The sequence below is a fragment of the Apium graveolens genome, chromosome 6 (genome assembly GCF_009905375.1).
Source record: "Apium graveolens cultivar Ventura chromosome 6, ASM990537v1, whole genome shotgun sequence".
NCBI classification, from domain to species: Eukaryota; Viridiplantae; Streptophyta; class Magnoliopsida; order Apiales; family Apiaceae; genus Apium; species Apium graveolens.
The window spans coordinates 701,386-720,958 of record NC_133652.1 but is presented as its reverse complement, the minus strand read 5'-3'; the positions used below and the strand labels follow the sequence as shown (position 1 = coordinate 720,958).

The following is a 19,573-nucleotide window of genomic DNA, read 5'->3' as shown; positions in this document are numbered from 1 at the left end:
AGATAATATCAGGACTTAAAGGAGACTTTCAGATAAGGAAGGCGACTGATTAAAAGGAAAGAAGATCAAGATAAACGCAAGAAGAGATATGCATGAAGAAGGAATTCTATGAAGAATAGAATACTTGGGAGAAAAGATATCTGATTGATATATTTTAGGAAGCATAATTATATTCCATATCAATTAGCGATTATCTTGTAACTATGTAGTATATAAATACAGGCATAGGTTTTACACTATAAGTGTTATCATTATCGAGAATAATAGTCATTGTAACCCTAGCAGCTCTCGTGATATTTGTTCATCACTGAGAGAGGACAGTTCCATATTGTAATAGAGTTTATTATATTGAATAAAGTCTATTTTCTGTTACTTGAGTTCTTTAATTCGAATTGATTGTGATAAACACTGTATTCAACCCCCTTCTGGTGTTTAACTGATATGTTGGTTGTTGATAGCTATCACCGTGACGTGCCCACGTACCCTTCCTTGGCGGGTTGTGGAGTGTGCATGTGCTTGCTGGGACCCCCCCTCAGGGTGATCCTGGTGTTGGACTGGATCCAGGTAGGCAGGTGATCCAGGTCATGGGCTGGACCCTGGTTAAGAGATGATCCAGGTCATGGGTTGGATCCTGGCTGGGAGATGATCCAGGTCATGGGTTGGATCCTGACTGGGAGATGACCCAGGTCATGGGTTGGATCCTGGATGGGAGATGATCCAGGTCCTGGGTTGGATCCTAGCTGGGAGATAATCCAGGTCCTGGGTTGGATCCTGGATGGGAGATGATCCAGGTCCTGGGTTGGATCCTGGCTGGGAGATGATCCAGGTCCTGGGTTGGAGATGATCCAGGTCCTGGGTTAGATCCTGGCTGGAAGATGATCCAGGTCCTGGTTTGGATCCTTGCTGGAAGATGATCCAGGTCCTGGGTTGGATCCTTGCTGGGAGATGATCCAGGTCTTGGTTTCGCCCTGAGCCTGGGTCTCTCCACTTCACTACTCTGAGTGAGGGGAGTCTTGGTCCACCAGCTGATCCTGTCTCACCCTAGATCTGGGTTGGGCCCTAGCCAGGTTGCTTATACCCTATCATTTTCCCCCCACTCCCACATGCAGATTTTTTGGATGAGGGAGTAGAGAAGTGTTATGTAGCAGTTGTCTTGTTGAAAATTTTTTGCTTCTTTCTTGCCCCCAATCCAGATCTGGTAAGTAGAGACCAATCCGAATTAAGGTAGAGGAAATTGGTTGCCTTGACAAAATTTCTTCTTCTTTCTTGCCCCTAATCTGGATCTGGTATAGTAGAGACCAATCTGAATTAAAGTAGAGGAAATTGGTTGCCTTGGAAAATTTTTTGCTTCTTTCTTACCCCCCCCCCCAATCCGGATATGGTGTAGTAGAGAGCAATCCGGATTAAGGTAGAGGAAATTGGTTGCCTTGGAAAAATTTCTACTTCTTTCTTGCCCCCGAATCCGGATTTTGAAATTTCTGCTTCTTTTCTTACCCCCCCCCCAATCCGGGTCTGTTGTAGTAGAGATCATTCTGGATTAGGGTAGAGGAAATTAGTTGCCTTGGAAAAATTTCTGTTTCTTTCTTGCCCCCCAATCCGGATCTGGTGTAATAGAGATCAATCCGGATTAAGGTAGAGGAAATTGGTTGCCTTGGAAAAATTTCTGCTTCTTTCTTACTCCCCAATCCGGGTCTGGAAATTTCTGCTTCTTTCTTGCCCCCCAATCCGGATCTGGAAATTTTTGCTTCTTTCATACCTCCCAAACCGGATCCGGTGTTATAGAGATCAATCTGGATTAACGTAGAGGAAATTGGTTGCCTTGGAAAAAATTTTGCTTCTTTCTTGCTCCCCAATCCGGGTCTGGAGTTGTAGAGGCCAATCCATATTGAAGTTAGAGGAAATTGGTCCCCGTAGAAAAATTTATGTTTCTTTGTTGCCCCCCAATCCGGGTCTGGAAATTTCTACTTCTTTGTTTGCCAAGAAAATGATCTAGATGCATAGCAGTTGTTAGGAACCCGGATTTGGATACATATCTGGGTTGGTTGCTGTTATTGTTGGCTTCCAATCCTGGTATGGCATCATACCTGGGTTGGTGTTTTCTTTTAACGTGGGCTTCCAATCCGGGTATGGCACCCTAACCGGATTGGTGTTTGCTTTTTCTTGTTTGTGTACTTAGAAAATGATTTAAGTACATAGTAATTGTCTTCAACCAGGATCTGGATACCTATCCGGGTTGGTTGTTATTATTGTTGGCTTCCAATCCGGGTATGGCACCATACCTGGGTTGGTGTTTGCTTTTAAAGTTGGCTTCCAATCCGGGTATTACACCATAACCGGATTGATGTTTGCTTTTACTTGTTTGTGTACTTAGAAAATGATCTAAGTACATAGTAATTGTCTTTAACCCGGATCTGGATACCTATCTGGGTTGGTTGCTATTATTATTGGCGTTACTATTATTGTTGGCTTCCAATCCGGGTATGGCACCATACCTGGGTCGGTTTGTTTTTTTAAAGTTGGCTTCCAATCCGGGTATGGCACCATAATCGGATAAGTGTTTGTTTTTGCTGGTTTGTGTACTTAGAAAATGTTCTAAGTACAAAGTAATTGTCTTCGATCCGGATCGGGAAACCTATCCGGGTTGTTGTTGGCTTTAATATTAACTTCCAAATTGTTGCTTTTGATGTTTGCTTTCAACCCTGGTGTGGTTGTTTGTCCGGGTAGAAGTATGCTTTTCTTGCGGTAATTGTTAAAATAAGAATTGGGTGGGAAAATATCTTTTCATTAATTTGAAATTTTCTTCATTCAAAATATTGGATCATAGATTGGTTGCTTGCTATAGGCTACAAGGTTTTTGGTTGCTTTTATTCAGTGGTGTTCAATCTGGTTCTTGCCTAGGCTCTCTGGCATGCCTAGGTGGACCGAGATCGCTTTTTGATTCTGTCTTAGGACCCAGTCTGTGAAATATTGGTGTGTTTTGCACCACATTGGTCTGCTGGGCTTGTTGACTTTGCTTGAACTTCTTTTCCTGATGGTAACCCCCTTTCGGTCGGTCATCAGAAGTTTTGTTCCTGGATCCTCCATTCTGATTCATTCTCATTGCCTGGAGAACATTTGTTTCCTTTATGAACCTGGCTGCCATAGAGTAGGAAGCGGCTAGGCTTTGTGGCTCTTTGTTTATCAGCTCTACAATGTACCTCTCATTGGGTTCTGGATCCAGGTTCCTCCGAATTATGCTTAGAGCCTCCCTCTCATCAAGATTCGAGACTTTGTTGATGGCTTCCTGGAATCTAAGCATATAAGTTGAGAGTGCTTCGTTGTCGTATTGGCGGATTGTTTCCAGCTAACACATGTGTATTTCGTGTTTCTTATTGGCTCTGAATCTTCTAAGGAAGGCCCCCCTGAACTCTTTCTAGGAGTGGATGCTTCGTGACGGGATCCTGCTGAACCATCTTTAAGGCCCCCTTTGAGGGTCGAGACGAAGAACCTGGACTTGGTTAAATCGTTGTAGTAATATATTTGGGCGATTTGTTTAAAGTAATTGAGGTTCTCTTCCGGATCCCCCAATCCATCAAAAGAGTCAAAGTTGTAATGTTTGAGATTTTTCTGTCGACGGATGGCTTCTAAGGAGTGACTGAATGGTGTAAGAGTTTCCCCAATCTCCAATCCGGAATCTTTTTCCATTTTTTGTTGGAGCTCATAAATCATATCTTTCAGATCCTTCTGGCCCTCCTCTTCATCATCAGAAATGACCTCGGGGGTAGGGTCCCTCCGGATCCTCTTGCCTTTTGTCTTAGCTAGGAGCCTCTCCTCTTACAGCTGCATCCTTTTCTGGATCTTTAGCTCAAGCTTTGCCTCTTCTTCTCTTCTTATTTGTTCCCTCATTTCTTCCAATTTTTTCTTCTTGGTAGCTTCTCTCTCCTTCTTAGTAGGCTCTTTTTATTCTTTTTTTCCTTAGCTCCAATTCGGTCGAAGACAGATCTCCTAGATTGTTGAGAGTCCCCAAACTCTTCTTGATCATCCTCTTGCTCATATTCTACCTGAGCCCGGGCTTGTTCATCTCTGTAGAGCCTGATTGCTTCAGCAAGTTCATGGCTTGTTAAGTTAGCCATATGCTCCTCTACGACTGGAACATTGGTGTACTTGTACTGATTGAGCTCTATGACATTTCTGGCATCCCTGAACGGAGTATGTTGCGTTAGTGGTTGCTCCTGGAGGGTCTCCCTGTCTCCTCCACGTTCTTGAGCTTGAGAGGGGTCATTTTCCTGAATATGGGTACTGGCGGAGGGCCTACCAGCGGTACTTTTTCCTGGTCTTACCATTACCATAATTGTACAAACAACTGACCAAGATTTGATGCTAAAAATGTGGATCTAAGGTTGCTTTTCTTTTAAGATTACAAAAAATTCCCAGAATAACAACAAACAAACTTTCTGGGCTTTGCTAACAATACTACTAAACAAGAACAAGCTCTAGAACACAAAGAAATTATGCAAGCTAAAGCAGTTCTGGGTTTTAAAACTATCAAGACTATCAAACCCCAGGCTTCAAGACTATCAAGGTTATCAAACCCTAAACAATCAAAATTAACAAAGGAGGGCGGGCTCACACAAACATGGCCTAAAGTAATGAGCTCACACAAACGTGGCTAAAATGAACATTCATATTTAAGAAAGGGTATGGTTGCTTTTGTTCTTACAGGTTTAAGATGTGAACTCTCTTAAGAGTTTGTTGATGAAGGTGAATCCAGGGGCACCGAGACCCAAGGATGGAGGCCCCTCCTTCTAGCTCCAAATGATAACTCCGGTGAGCGGGCGACTCCATTCGACGCCGTTTCTGGACCTTCTGTGCGTGAATGAGGTGTAGCTGCTGGTTGGGCGCCTACAAAACAACACCGGAAGGGGGGTTTGGCCCCCACGGCGCCTCCGGCGTAAGAATAAGTAGCTGGTTGGGGAAGATGAAGATAGAGAGGACTTAGGTGGTTGTGTGTGTAGGCTGAGTCTATGAGAGTCTGTGTAATGAAAGTGTTTTTCTAACCCCTAAACCCTTCATCTTTGGGGGTATATATAGCCCAAAGGTAGGGTTTAGGGGTTGATACCTCTAGATCAGGGTCGTTGGTTGCTGGAGGCAGAGAACGCCTGGCTTGGGTGAATTGCGTACACGTGTCCAGGTGAGGACCACCTTCATGGTATCCTAACGATACTCTGAAACACGCCGTGTTTGTCTGATATGTTGGTTGTTGATAGCTATCACCGTCACGTGCCCACGTACCCTTCCTTGGCGGGTTGTGGAGTGTGCATGTGCTTGTTGGGACCCCCCTCAGGATGATCCTGGTTCTGGACTGGATCCAGGTAGGCAGGTGATCCAGGTCATGGGCTGGACCCTGGTTAGCAGACGATCCAGGTCATGGGTTGGATCCTGGTTAGGGAGACGATCCAGGTCATGGGTTGGATCCTGATTGGGAGATGACCCAGGTCATGGGTTGGATCCTGGCTGGGAGATGATCCAGGTCCTGGGTTGAATCCTATCTGGGAGATGATCCAGGTCTTGGGTGGGATCCTGGATGGGAGATGATCCAGGTCCTGGGTCGGATCCTGGCTGGGAGATGATCCAGGTCCTAGGTTGGATCCTGGGTAGGAGATGATCCAAGTCCTGGGTTGGATCCTGGCTGGGAGATGATCCAGGTCCTGGTTTGGATCCTTGCTGGGAGATGATCCAGGTCCTGGGTTGGATCCTTGCTGGGAGATGATCCAGGTCTTGGTTTCCCCCTGAGCCTGGGTCTCTCCACTTGACTACTCTGAGTGAGGGGAGTCTTGGTCCACCAGCTGAGCCTGTCTCACCCTAGATCTGGTTGGGCCCTAGTCAGGTTGCTTATACCCTATCATACAAAGTAATTTATTTTGCGATTTTTATGATAATTATATATGCATATCTCTTTTTCAATGGTCCCACAAGATATTAAGAATAGTGTTGTTGCTGGTGATAAGGCTCCTGTGCTTGATGTTACTCAGTTTAGGTATTTTAAGGTCCTTGGTAAGGGGTCTGTATCGTAATCGATTGTCGTTAAGATTTAGGGTTCTTGAGTGTAGATTATGATTGAACTTGTTTCAAAGATTGCTGAGAAGAAGATTAAGGAGGCTGGTGGTGCTGTTGTGCTTACTACTTAGGTTTGATTTGTGTTTTTCATTGATTAAAAAGATTAAGTGTTTTGTAAATTTGTTGTGGTACTTTTACCTTTACTCATTGCGTTGTTACCTTTACTCGTTGCGATTATATTCATGTTGCATTGGTGGTTTTTTGTAATTGTGTCGATGTGAGTCAAGGCGTCATGTTACTTCTGTTTATCCTCTCCTCTACGAAGATGGGGTATTAACTCTATTCATCTGAGCATTGAGTTGTAAAGGAGTTTTACACCTTGAGTTGAATTTATTGAGGCTCAAATTGAGGATTCTTTTTCAACTCAGTGTTCAACTGAGTGGCAATGTACAGACATATCTTGTGTTTACTTTGATCATGTCTGCTTTATGTCAAATTGTACGGAGAACTTAAAGATGTGAGAAGATATTAATTTCATCACAGGAACACACACACCCACATCAACGCACACACTCTTTCACACAGATGTAATAATGTATTTATATGTGTGTATCATATGCATCCCTTCAATTAGTATATAGAACATTTAGTATTGAACGTTTAAAACTTCTGAGTCGTTACTTTTTTTAGGATAATTTCATCTGTTTGTTTCCTTTCTTTCCAAGAGGGCTGAATATCTAAAAAATATCCTTGATTAAACACCCAAATGAAGCCTGAAGGCAATATTAAAACTGAGAACTTGGTTTGTATTTCACTAACCGAAGCTGCAACATCGTAGAAGTGGTAATTACTACTTGTTGTTGAGAAGACTTTTTGTCTTTAGGTTTAAATGAAGTTACTGACAGTTTCATGTTTTTTGCGATTCCTATTTGTAACTGGGACCTAGGTTTCCTAATAATAGTTGTTAAAGATACTAATGAACCTTAAGGTTTCTTAGGTGTAGACTTTCTCATGGTAGTCGTTCTCACTTTTAGCTCATTGTTGCTAGTTTGGTGCACCTAGATTAGCGCCTAAGCCAACAGATGGGTCTCACTTACCAGCCAACAATTTCTTCCAAGTTAAGTGCTTGACCATTGTTAGGGCGAAATCACGCACTAATATTCACGCAAGTATACACGTTCGCAAGTAATATAGAATACTTTCTAGTTTGTTCCCTCAGAGACTCAGACTAATTTATTGTCTAATTTAACTCACTCACCAATGTATGACTACTTCTCAATGTTAAGATAATAACACTTAAAATTGTTGATTAAATATTAACTATAATTAACTACTTAATTAACCACTTTACTAACACTTCAATTTATCAATAATAAAACACTCATGAGATCACAACTTCATTATTACTTCCTTCTATAACCATTGTTATTACCTTTAGCATGTGACAGTGATGATATTAATCGAATAACACGAAACTAATAAAAGCCAACTTTCATTGTACTAATACCATTCTACCAAACATCCACAATTAAGATAGAAGTTGAATAGTCATCAAGTATGTTGAGTTCCTATATGTCTACAGAAATTGACAACACAACGATTTAAGCACAAGTTATTCCTTTTTTGATTACATAGGGCAAATAAAACTGTTAGAGTTACCCACTAATCATGCACAACGTACATGAACCTATGCTAGCATGGCAAGTTCTAAATCTCAAGATCCACCGTCGCTTCACAAGAGATTAACACCCTATCTTATATGTTCACGACGCACATAAGACGAATACGCACAACCAATACTAGATATCATGCAATCATCACATACTAAAGTATTAAACAATTAACTAAAGAATTCCATAATAAATCCGTTGCAACCCCATGATCACGATTAGCCCATAATAGAACTTATCGCCATCATGGGTTCATATGAAATCATGATAAACAAACACAAGAAAATAATAACTAAACTGATTATATTAAAACAGAGTACGTCACAAGAGTAAATAAGTCAAAGCAAGAAAACTAGCATCCAACGTTACAACGAAACAAGAATCACAAGATTATATGCTTCTTCTTCGTTGCTGTGTGCTAAATCGGTCTTCTTCCTTATCTCCTTCGCTTCTTGCAAAAACACAATCTAAAACATAATCTCCTCTTAATACTCTCTGAAAACGTCTCAAATCTACCTATATAATAGTCCCATAAAACTCAGATTACATAGAAGTTGAAAGCCAAACAGAAGTAGAAGTCTAAAATAATATATCTTTTTCCCCGACCCTGCGCGGCCGCTCAGCATTTCTGCGCGGGCGCGCAAGGCTGCTGCGCGGCCGCTCAGCATTCCTGCGCGGGCGCGCAGGACCCTTCTGGAAAAATTCCAGGTTTGCTCCGTTTCTTCGCCGTAATCTGCCCGTTCTTTTCCTCTCGCAATGGTGAACACATGCCAATGCTTATTCTTGATGATTCCTCCTCCGAAATGCAACTAATACCCTGAAATGCATAAACACTAGAAAAACGCATCAAATACACAAAATACTTGATTTCAAGACACCAATTTAAGCCATTTTAAGACGTTCTAAGTGGTATAAAATGCCACTTATCACACCCCCAAACTTAAATCGATGCTTGTCCTCAAGCGTCACAGACTAAAAAATATGCATGAATGCAATCTATATAAAAATGCAACGATCCCCCTTTCTACAATTAACCAACCAAATTGCCACGTCTCAACGAATGCAGTTAGACACTAAAGATCAATAAACTCGTGCAAACGGACATACCGCCAGAAATGTGGTGTGTGCAAATGCTTAACAGATATGCTTTGGAACTAGACCAATTACTATGACTAGACTATCCTCAAGGCAATCCTACGATTATACAAAGAATAAAAATTCTAGGCACAAAGTGATATACAACACTACAAGAACTCTGGAGCTTACTACGGAATCGTGCTTTTTATTTACAACTCAAATGCTTATTTGACCGTGCAATGAGTGAGGTCCACAAAAGACTTATACAACGGTATCCATGTAACGGGCGTTAGGTTAGCGGATCCCAGACTCTAAAAGCCTTAGGTCACTAGGCACAAAGTCCCCTAAGAACTTAATAACTCGAATACCAAAGAGCCCACTCTTGATCAATTATGCAAATTTTTTTTTTTTAATAACTCTGAGCAAGCGCGTTTCGCTCCATCTTGCTCAACCCTAGACTACTCGCATAACATGCGAGCCGGCTACTAGCCATTTGACGCCTAGCCACAACTAGCAACAAATTCCATTTTTACTCCATTTTTTTTCTTTTTCATGCCTTTACCACTAAGAACCTATTATCAAATTCTAAGCATGATAAATAGATTATCCTTGAAAATAATCAGATCATAACAACAATCTAGTCCTTAAGCATTCTCTAAGACTTAGTGACAATACAAGTGCTTCTAGCATGCATATCAACCTACACAACTTAATATCACTTTAATGCTATCACTACACTCGCATCAATATCACAATTCAGTCGATAAATCATTGCAAAAGGGATCATGGTATATGCATGAGCTATATGATATGATAAACAAATAAAGCTATATATAAAAAAAAAACTATATGGCAAAAATTATGCAACTATATGAACTAACTATCATGAATATGCAGCTATATGACACACACAAAATATTCCTTAACTACCACCCCCAAACTTAAAATCTTCACTGTCCCCAGTGAAGGTAGTAGAAAGGAACACAGGGTATACCTACTCGGAGTCATCATCATCATCACCCTCAGTGGGTGGAGTATCAGGCGGCGGGTATGCAGAGTCCTCACCAAAAACTGGCCACTGGATATCAGCTCCAAGGCCTCGAAAAGCAGTCCCTAACGCAAGAGTGAGCTCCTGAGCAAACCTGCTCTGCGTCTCATACATGGCATCCATCCGCCGTGAAAGCCTCCTATACTGGGCATCACCTATCCCAGCAACCTCCTGAGCTCTCGAAGAACTAGCCTCACCATGCCCTGGCCTGGCCATAGTAGCACCTCGTGCTGGACGCCCTCCTGGAAGACGATAACCCAGCCCATGCTCCTCAGGCTCACCACCGGTCCACTCCTGCATCCCATTCAGAGTGCCAGAATCTATCGGAGCTGCTGGTAACTGCAACTGCTCATGAGCCGGCCAGTTCACTCCTACTGCTCGGCATAGCTTTGTAACCGTGGATGCATAAGGGATGTTCATATGCTTTGCTCCCCTCAAAAACTTCAGAATTCCTTGGTAGATAAACTCACCAAGGTCCACATAGTATTCCTCATTCAGAATTCCCCACAACAACTGTGCTCTCTCAACTGTGACCTCGTGTGCATGTGAAGAAGGCAAATTATTAGCACATATAAATGCATTCCATGCACGGGCATACCTGTTCATGGCGATCGCCGGAAAGTGACGATACTCATTATTGGCTGGACTGCGGTTCCAAACTGTGCCCGGTCGACAGAGAGTCGCACAAATCAAATCCAAGTCAAAGTCCTCAGCAGTCTTTTCATTCCAGTTCTCCTCCTCGGGCTTCCTCTCTCGCTGTCCAATCACACGGTGAATCGCCGCAGGATGATAATCAACCGTCAGCCCACGAACTACAGAAAACCCATTCTTTTCAGCCTTCGCGTTCACGTAGAACTCGCGAACAACACTCATCGGTACTGCTTCGGGTGACTCACAAAAAGCTATCCACCCCTTCTCTGCAATCATGGGCAACAACTCACCATCCCTCCCTGATGGTAAAAACCCCCTCTCCTTCAGAATCGGCTTCCCCAACAGCCTAGTGTACTCCTCCTCCGCGGCTTTGTCAGTTAACCGAGGCCTTGCAGCAGTACCCCTTGATGAATCAGCAGTAGGAACTGTGCTGCTGCTATCAATAGTGCGTGCTCTCTTGGGTGCCATTGATTTGTGAATAAAAGTGTGTAAGAACTGATTTTTGATGTTTATGAGAGGGTTTAAGTGTAGGAAGTTTGTGGGAGATATGTGGGATAGGTGTATGTATATATAGGGTGTAGAGTAGGTTAAATTAGATTAGGAGTGGGGTTGAGGGATAAAATCATGGGGTAATGGGAAAAGAATTCGTGGGTTTATGGGCTGTGATGGGTTTTTTTGTGTTTTTGTTTTTTTTTTCTGAACTGTAAAAAAAAATTTCTGGAACTCGACCCCTGCGCGGCCGCTCAGCATTTCTGCGCGGGCGCGCAGCAAGCTGCGCGGCCGCTCAGCATAGCTGCGCGGGCGCGCAGAGGGTCTCTGGAAAAAAAAATTTCCAGCCCCTGTTTTCTGATTTTTTTTGTGTTTTTGGATAGGTTATTAACTTCTAAGGGTTCCTGTAACAACAATTCAAGGGTTGCCTCCCACGCAGCGCTTCTTTTTCGTCATTAGCTTGACGTTCCGTACCTTTCTCACGTAGTCAACAAAATGGCACTAACCACCTCTCGGTTTGCCATGTCCCCATAGTAGTGCTTCAACCGCTGACCGTTAACCTTGAATGCTTGGTCCGAATCCTTCTCAAAAATTTCCACCGCTCCATGTGGAAACACAGTTTTGACAATAAAAGGTCCAGACCACCTTAATTTCAACTTCCCAGGAAAAAGTCGGAGCCGAGAGTTGAATAACAGAACTTCTTGCCCTGGCACAAATAACTTAGGATGTAGCTTCCTATCGTGCCACCTCTTCACCTTTTCCTTATACATTTTGTTATTCTCGTACGCTTGAAGTCAAAATTCATCAAGTTCATTAAGCTGAAGCATTCTTTTCTTACCAGCTGCATCTAAATCCAGGTTCAATTTCTTCAATGCCCAGTAGGCCTTATGCTCAAGCTCCGCCGGTAGATGACATCCCTTACCGTACACCAACTGAAACGGTGACATCCCAAGTGGAGTTTTGTATGTATTCTGTAAGCCCAAACAGCTTCATCGAGCTTTAAAGACCAATCCTTCCTTGACGGATAAACAACCTTCTCTAGAATGCGCTTTATCTCTCTGTTAGACACTTCCGCTTGACCATTTGTTTGCGGATGATAGGCAGTAGCTACTCGATGATTCACATTATAACGCTGCATCATAGAAGTGAACTTACGGTTGCAAAAATGCGATCCTTCATCACTTATGATTACCCGAGGTGTTCCAAACCTTGTGAAAATTTGCTTATGAAGAAAATTTAGCACTGCCTTTGCATCATTTGTCGGTAAAGCTTTAACTTCGACCCATTTTGAGACATAATCGACTGCCAGCAAGATGTACTGATTATTGCAAGACGAGATAAAAGGCCCCATGAAATCGATTCCCCATACATCAAAGACCTCGACTTCAAGCATCACATTTAATGGCATCTCATCCTTCCTTGACAAATTTCCCACTCTTTGGCAACGATCACACCTTACAACAAACTGATGAGCATCCTTGAACAAAGTAGGCCAGAAAAAACCTGCTTGCAGAATACGAGCTGCCGTCTTCTCACCTCCATAGTGTCCACCATAAACCGTGGAATGGCAGTCTCGTAATATCCCCTCCGTCTCACAGAACGGGATACATCTCCTGATGATCTGGTCAGCTCCCTCTCTAAATAAATATGGTTCATCCCACATATACCACTTCACCTCATGCAGAAACTTCTTCTTTTGAGCGGATGTCAAATTAAGCGGCATTATATTGCTGACAAGATAGTTTACAATATCTGCAAACCATGGTTCTTCCTCCTGAATTGCAAACAACAGCTCATCTGGAAAAGATTCATTGATTAACGTCCTATCTTGTGAAGTAGAATCGGGATTCTCCAACCTAGAGAGATGGTCAGCTACTTGATTCTCAGTACATTTTCTATCTTTGATCTCTAACTCAAATTCTTGAAGTAAAAGCACCCAACGAATGAGTCTCGGCTTCGAATCCTTCTTAGAAACCAGATAGCGAATAGCTGCATGATCAGTGAATACTGTCACTTTCGTACCAAGCAGATAAGATCGAAATTTCTCAAAGCCAAAGACTATAGCCAAAAGCTCCTTCTCAGTAGTGGTGTAGTTCAATTGGGCCCCATTTAAAGTCTTACTCGCATAGTAGACCACATGGAAGAGATTTTTCTTGCGCTATCCCAGAACTGCACCTACCGCGTAATCACTCGCATCACACATCATCTCAAACGGTTCTGTCCAATCTGGTGCTGTAATAACTGGTGCCGTGATCAAACTCTCCTTGAGAGTCTCGAATGCTGCCAAACATTCATCATCAAATTTGAAAGGCACATCTTTCTCAAGTAAATTGCACAACGGCTTAGATATCTTTGAAAAGTCCTTGATGAATCGCCGATAAAAACCCGCATGACCGAGAAAACTACGGATTCCTTTCACCGAATTAGGTGGGGGAAGATTTTCAATGACTCCCACCCTGGCCTTTTCCACCTCCAGACCCTTGCTAGAGACCTTATGCCCAAGGATAATGCCTTCACGCACCATAAAATGACATTTCTCCCAATTAAGCACCAAATTAGTTTCCACGCATCTTTTGAGTACGGCGCGCAGATTATTCAAACATTCATCATATGAGTGTCCAAAGACGGAGAAGTCATCCATGAACACTTTGACGTTATTTCCAATCATGTCAGAGAATATAGCCATCATACATCTCTGAAAGGTGGTCGGGGCGCCACATAACCCAAACGAAACTCTACGAAAAGCAGATATGCCAAATGGACAAGTGAAGGTAGTCTTTTCCTGATCCTCTGGTGCAATACAAATCTGATTATACCCGGAATAACCATCCAGAAGACAAAAATACTCATGTCCCGCCAATCTTTCAAGCATTTGATCAATGAATGGGAGAGGGAAGTGATCCTTCCTTGTGGCTTTGTTCAATTTTCTATAATCCATGCATACTCTCCATCCTGTAACTGTTCGAGTAGGGATGAGCTCATTCTTTTCATTTGCGACCACAGTGATACCTCCTTTCTTAGGTACACATTGCACGGGGCTCACCCACGAGCTGTCAGAAATAGGATAAATGATGCCTGCATCTAGCCATTTCAGAATTTCTTTCTTCACCACCTCCTTCATGATCGGGTTCAGTCTTCGCTGCTGTTCCACAGTTGGCTTACTACCTTCCTCTAACAGAATTTTATGCATACAATATGAAGGACTTATCCCCTTGATGTCTGCTATGGTCCATCCTATAGCCGATTTAAATTCTCTTAAAATCCTTAAGAGCTTGTCTTCCTCACTACCTGAAAGGTCAGCTGAAATAATAACAGGTAATGTAGATGAATCACCTAAAAAAGCATACCTCAAGTGTTCAGGTAATGGTTTGAGCTCTAAGGTAGGCGCCTCCTCTATTGATGGTTTGAGCTTCCCTTCAGCGTTCTTGAGGTCAGAAGTACCAAGAGATTCAAATGGTATGTCGAGCTTTCGCTTCCATGGAGAAGCGTTCAGATATTGTAATTGCTCGTTGCTATCTTCATCATCACTATCAAATTCCCCCACTAAGGCCTTTTCCAATGCATCAGACATTAGCATATGCTCGAGTTCCGACATAACCGCAAAATCAATCACATTCACTTTTAAGCACTCCTCATCTTCTGTAGGGAATTTCATTACCTTGAATACGTTGAAGGTCACATCCTGATCTTGGACCCGCATAGTAAGTTCCCCTTTTTGCACATCTATAAAGGTACGGCCAGTAGCCAAGAAAGGCCTCCCCAAGATTATGGGAATCTTCTTATCTTCCTCAAAATCCAGAATAACAAAATCTGCAGGGAAGAAGAGCTTATCCACCTTGACAAGCACATCCTCAACTATGCCCCTTGGGTAAGTAATGGAACGGTCTGCCAATTATAGCGACATGTATGTGGGTTTTGGATCAGGCAGATCCAGCTTTTTAAAGATCGACAACGGCATCAGATTAATGCTTGCTCCTAAATCACAAAGGCTCTTGTCAAAAGTTAGATTGCCAATGGTGCAAGGAATGGTGAAGCTTCCTGGATCTTTCTGTTTTGGTGGTAACTTTTGTTGCAGAACCGCGCTACATTCTTCCGTGAGAGCAACGGTTTCAAGGTCATCCAGTTTCACCTTCCTTGAAAGAATACTCTTCATAAACTTCGCATAACTAGGCATTTGTTCCAGAGCCTCAGTGAAAGGTATATTGATGTGAAGTTTCTTGAACACCTCCAGAAACTTCCCGAACTGTCTATCCAGCTTTTGTTGCTGCAATCTCTTAGGAAAAGGTGGTGGAGGATAGAGTTGTTTCTCCCCTGTATTAGCCTCAGGCAGAGTGTGTTCAACAGTAGTCTTCCTTGGTTCCGCCGCTTTCTCCTTTTGCTTAGATTCTTCATCTCTAACTTCAGCTTCGACTTCTTTTGCCTTTTCAGCATCAGCTACTTTTCCAGACCTTAAGGTAATAGCCTTGACTTGCTCTTTAGCTTCCTTCCTGCCTGGTACTTCCGTGTCACTGGGAAGAGTGCCAGGTTGACGATTGAGCACTGCATTGGCTAATTGACCGATTTGATTTTCCAAGGTCTTGATAGAAACCGCCTGACTCTTGCACAACAGCTTAAGTTCCTCAAAATCAGAACTAGTAGGTGCATCTGCACTTCCCTGTTGAGGATATGATTGCCTTATAGCATACTGCTGTGGTTGCTGGAATCCAGGTGGGTTAAAATGTTTACTCACTCCTTGCTGATATGGTGGCTGAATAGCATTCTGATTATTCCCCCAGCTGAAATTTGGATGATTTCTGTTGTTAGGATGATAGGTTGCTGGCACAGGCTGCTGTTGTCGCTGATAATTATTCACATACTGAACAGATTCGTTGACAAGAGAACACCGATCCGTAGCATGAGAACCTGCACTAAAGCTCACAAACCATAGCTATTTGATTAACTCCATACGTAGCCAAAGAATCAACCTTTATTGATAGCGCTTGGAGCTGGGCTGCAATAGCGGTGGCTGCATCAACTTCCAGAATACCTGCTACCTTGCCTGATGTCATCCTCTGAGTTGGGTTCGGATGCTCATTTGCAGCCATCGTCTCGATAAGATTGTACGCCTCAGTATAGCTATTAGCCCATAAGGCGCCTCCAGCTGCTGCATCGAGCATGGGCCGAGATTGGGCCCCCAAACCATTATAAAAACCAGTGATTACCATCCAATCCGGCATTCCATGATGTGGATATTTTCTCAACATTTCCTTGTAGCGTTCCCAAGCCTCGCACATAGATTCTGTAGGTTGCTGCGCAAACTGAGTAAGAGCACTCCTCATAGCAGCAGTCTTTGCCATTGGATAAAACTTCACCAGAAACTTTTGTGCAAGATCTTGCCACGTAGTGATTGACCCAGCTGGTTCAGAATGTAACCAGTCTTTAGCTTTATCCCTCAGTGAGAATGGGAAAAGCCTCAACTTGATAGCCTCATCAGTCACGCCATTATACTTAAAAGTGCTGCAGATCTCGACAAAATTCCTTATGTGCATGTTGGGGTCTTCAGTTGCCGCTTCTCCAAAAGAAACAGAATTCTGCACCATCTGAATAGTGCCCGGCTTGATTTCAAAGGTGTTAGCTTGAATAGCCGGATGAAGGATGCTTGACTGAATGTCATCAATCCATAAGAGCTGGATCAGCTTGAACAATACGATCTCCCATATTTACTGGTTCTTTCTGCTCAGTTCCTGAATCCGAATCCTCAAAATTTAACTTCTTCGGTGTATCAAGAACTTCGTCTTTCTCCTCAGCTGTATCTAAGGTCCTCTTGCGAGCACGAGAACGAGTTTGCATAAACGCTTGCTAAAGTACCTGAAACACAACCGAAAAGAGTAATTAACTACTACGTCCTAATCACTGAGTCCTAATGACCAATGATGGTAAGTACATAAACTAAACAAATACGCCGAGTCCCCGGCAGCGGCGCCAAAAACTTGTTAGGGCGAAATCACGCACTAATATTCACGCAAGTATACGCGTTCGCAAGTAATATAGAATACTTTCTAGTTCGTTCCCTCAGAGACTCAGACTAATTTATTGTCTAATTTAACTCACTCACCAATGTATGACTACTTCTCAATGTTAAGATAATAACACTTAAAATTGTTGATTAAATATTAACTATAATTAACTACTTAATTAACCACTTAACTAACACTTCAATTTATCAATAATAAAACACTCATGAGATCACAACTTCATTATTACTTCCTTCTATAACCATTGTTATTACCTTTAGCATGTGACAGTGATGATATTAATCGAATAACACGAAACTGATAAAAGCCAACTTTCATTGTACTAATACCATTCTACCAAACATCCATAATTAAGATAGAAGTTGAATAGTCATCAATTATGTTGAGTTCCTATATGTCTACAGAAATTGACAACACAACGATTTAAGCACAAGTTATTCCTTTTTTGATTACATAGGGCAAATAAAACTGTTAGAGTTACCCACTAATCATGCACAACGTACATGAACCTATGCTAGCATGGCAAGTTCTAAATCTCAAGATCCACCGTCGCTTCACAAGAGATTAACACCCTATCTTATATGTTCGTGACGTACATAAGATGAATACGCACAACCAATACTAGATATCATGCAATCATCACATACTAAAGTATTAAACAATTAACTAAAGAATTCCATAATAAATCCGTTGCAACCCCATGATCACGATTAGCCCATAATAGAACTTATCGCCATCATGGATTCATATGAAATCATGATAAACAAACACAAGAAAATAATAACTAAACTGATTATATTAAAACAGAGTACGTCACAAGAGTAAATAAGTCAAAGCAAGAAAACTAGCATCCAACGTTACAACGAAACAAGAATCACAAGATTATATGCTTCTTCTTCGTTGCTGTGTGCTAAATCGGTCTTCTTCCTTATCTCCTTCGCTTCTTGCAAAAACACAATCTAAAACATAATCTCCTCTTAATACTCTCTGAAAACGTCTCAAATATACCTATATAATAGTCCCATAAAACTCAGATTACATAGAAGTTGGAAGCCAAACAGAAGTAGAAGTCTAAAATAATATATCTTTTCCCCGACCTTGCGCGGCCGCTCAGCATTTCTGCGCGGGCGCGCAAGGCTGCTGCACGGCCGCTCAGCATTGCTACGCGGGCGCGCAGGACCCTTCTGGAAAAATTCCAGGTTTGCTCCGTTTCTTCGCCGTAATCTGCCCGTTCTTTTCCTCTCGCAATGGTGAACACATGCCAATGCTTATTCTTGATGATTCCTCCTCCGAAATGCAACTAATACCCTGAAATGCATAAACACTAGAAAAACGCATCAAATACACAAAATACTTGGTTTCAAGACACCAATTTAAGCCATTTTAAGACGTTCTAAGTGGTATAAAATGCCACTTATCAATCATTATATTATAATTATATTCAAATTTGTTATACATATGGAAGAGTATGACCTTGATTGTGCGCCTCTTTAGAAATTGCATATAATGAAAATATGTAAATCTTTCTTTACCAATATTCCTCTTAAGTTTGGTCGTCGTCCTGATTGAGTTGTATGAATATATTTTATTGGTTATAAGCTGATCTTTGTTGGTGATTTGCAGATAGAGTCTCTGTCTCTTACCTTTCACGGACATGATCTCATTGTCAATTCTGAGCTGGAGCTTAATTATGGCAGGTTTGTGTTTTCCCCTGTTATTATGTAACTCTTAATTACTGTGGCTATATGCAACCCATATCTGCACACTCATGCATCTTATACTTCTTACGCGGTATGGCTTGCTTGGATTGAATGGCTGTGGAAAATCTACTCTCCTTACTTCCATTAGGCGTCGAGAGATTCCAATATCAGAACACATGGATATCTTTTATCTTACAAGGGATATTGAAGCTTCTGATATGTCTTCACTGGAGGCTGTGAAAAATTGCGGTTGCTGGTATCATTATATTTATTCTCGAGAATAATTCGGAATGTTGAGAATCGCAGGGATATTATTCGAGTATAGTCTACTGCCTATGTAATGTGTTGTCTTTATGTAAAAATTCTTATCTAAAATGATTAGTATAGGAATTTCATTTTAACTTTACAATGTTGTGTATTTGACATTTTTTGTTTTTTATATCGTCATTGTTGTATATCCGAATGCTTTATAAGTTTGATAATGATAATTGAAGTTTTGGTTTTTTATATGTGATTGATTCTGCTTGTTTTTATTTTTGATATTTTTGGTGCATATATATGTATATATAATAATTAAATATGTAATCACAGACATCGGTTACTCACTGATGTCTTAGTACATTTAATACATCGTTTCCATCTACAGAAGCATTGTTGCATATGTTAACTGACATCGTTTCTTATTTTTTTACATCGGTTACCAAACGATGTCTGAGTATGTGTTTAACACATCGATTACTAACTGATATCTTAGTATGCGTAATACATCGGTTTTTAGTAACTGATCTTCCTCTAGAGCCATTAGGGCACTTTATTTTCATGGGTCTCCACTCGTCCTTCGTTGAATCGGGTATAATCAATTAATTACAAGTTCGGTTTCGAATACTA

The 19,573-nt window shown here is 41.7% G+C and overlaps 1 non-coding gene across 1 annotated transcript; it reads left to right on the top strand.

Annotated features, from left to right (window-relative positions):
* The first annotated feature begins 16,185 nt into the window (after nt 1-16,185).
* On the top strand, nt 16,186-16,292 carry LOC141669685 (small nucleolar RNA R71). The gene has a single exon (XR_012553953.1). It is a non-coding gene; the product is annotated as a small nucleolar RNA R71 (small nucleolar RNA).
* Nucleotides 16,293-19,573: the final 3,281 nt, after the last annotated feature.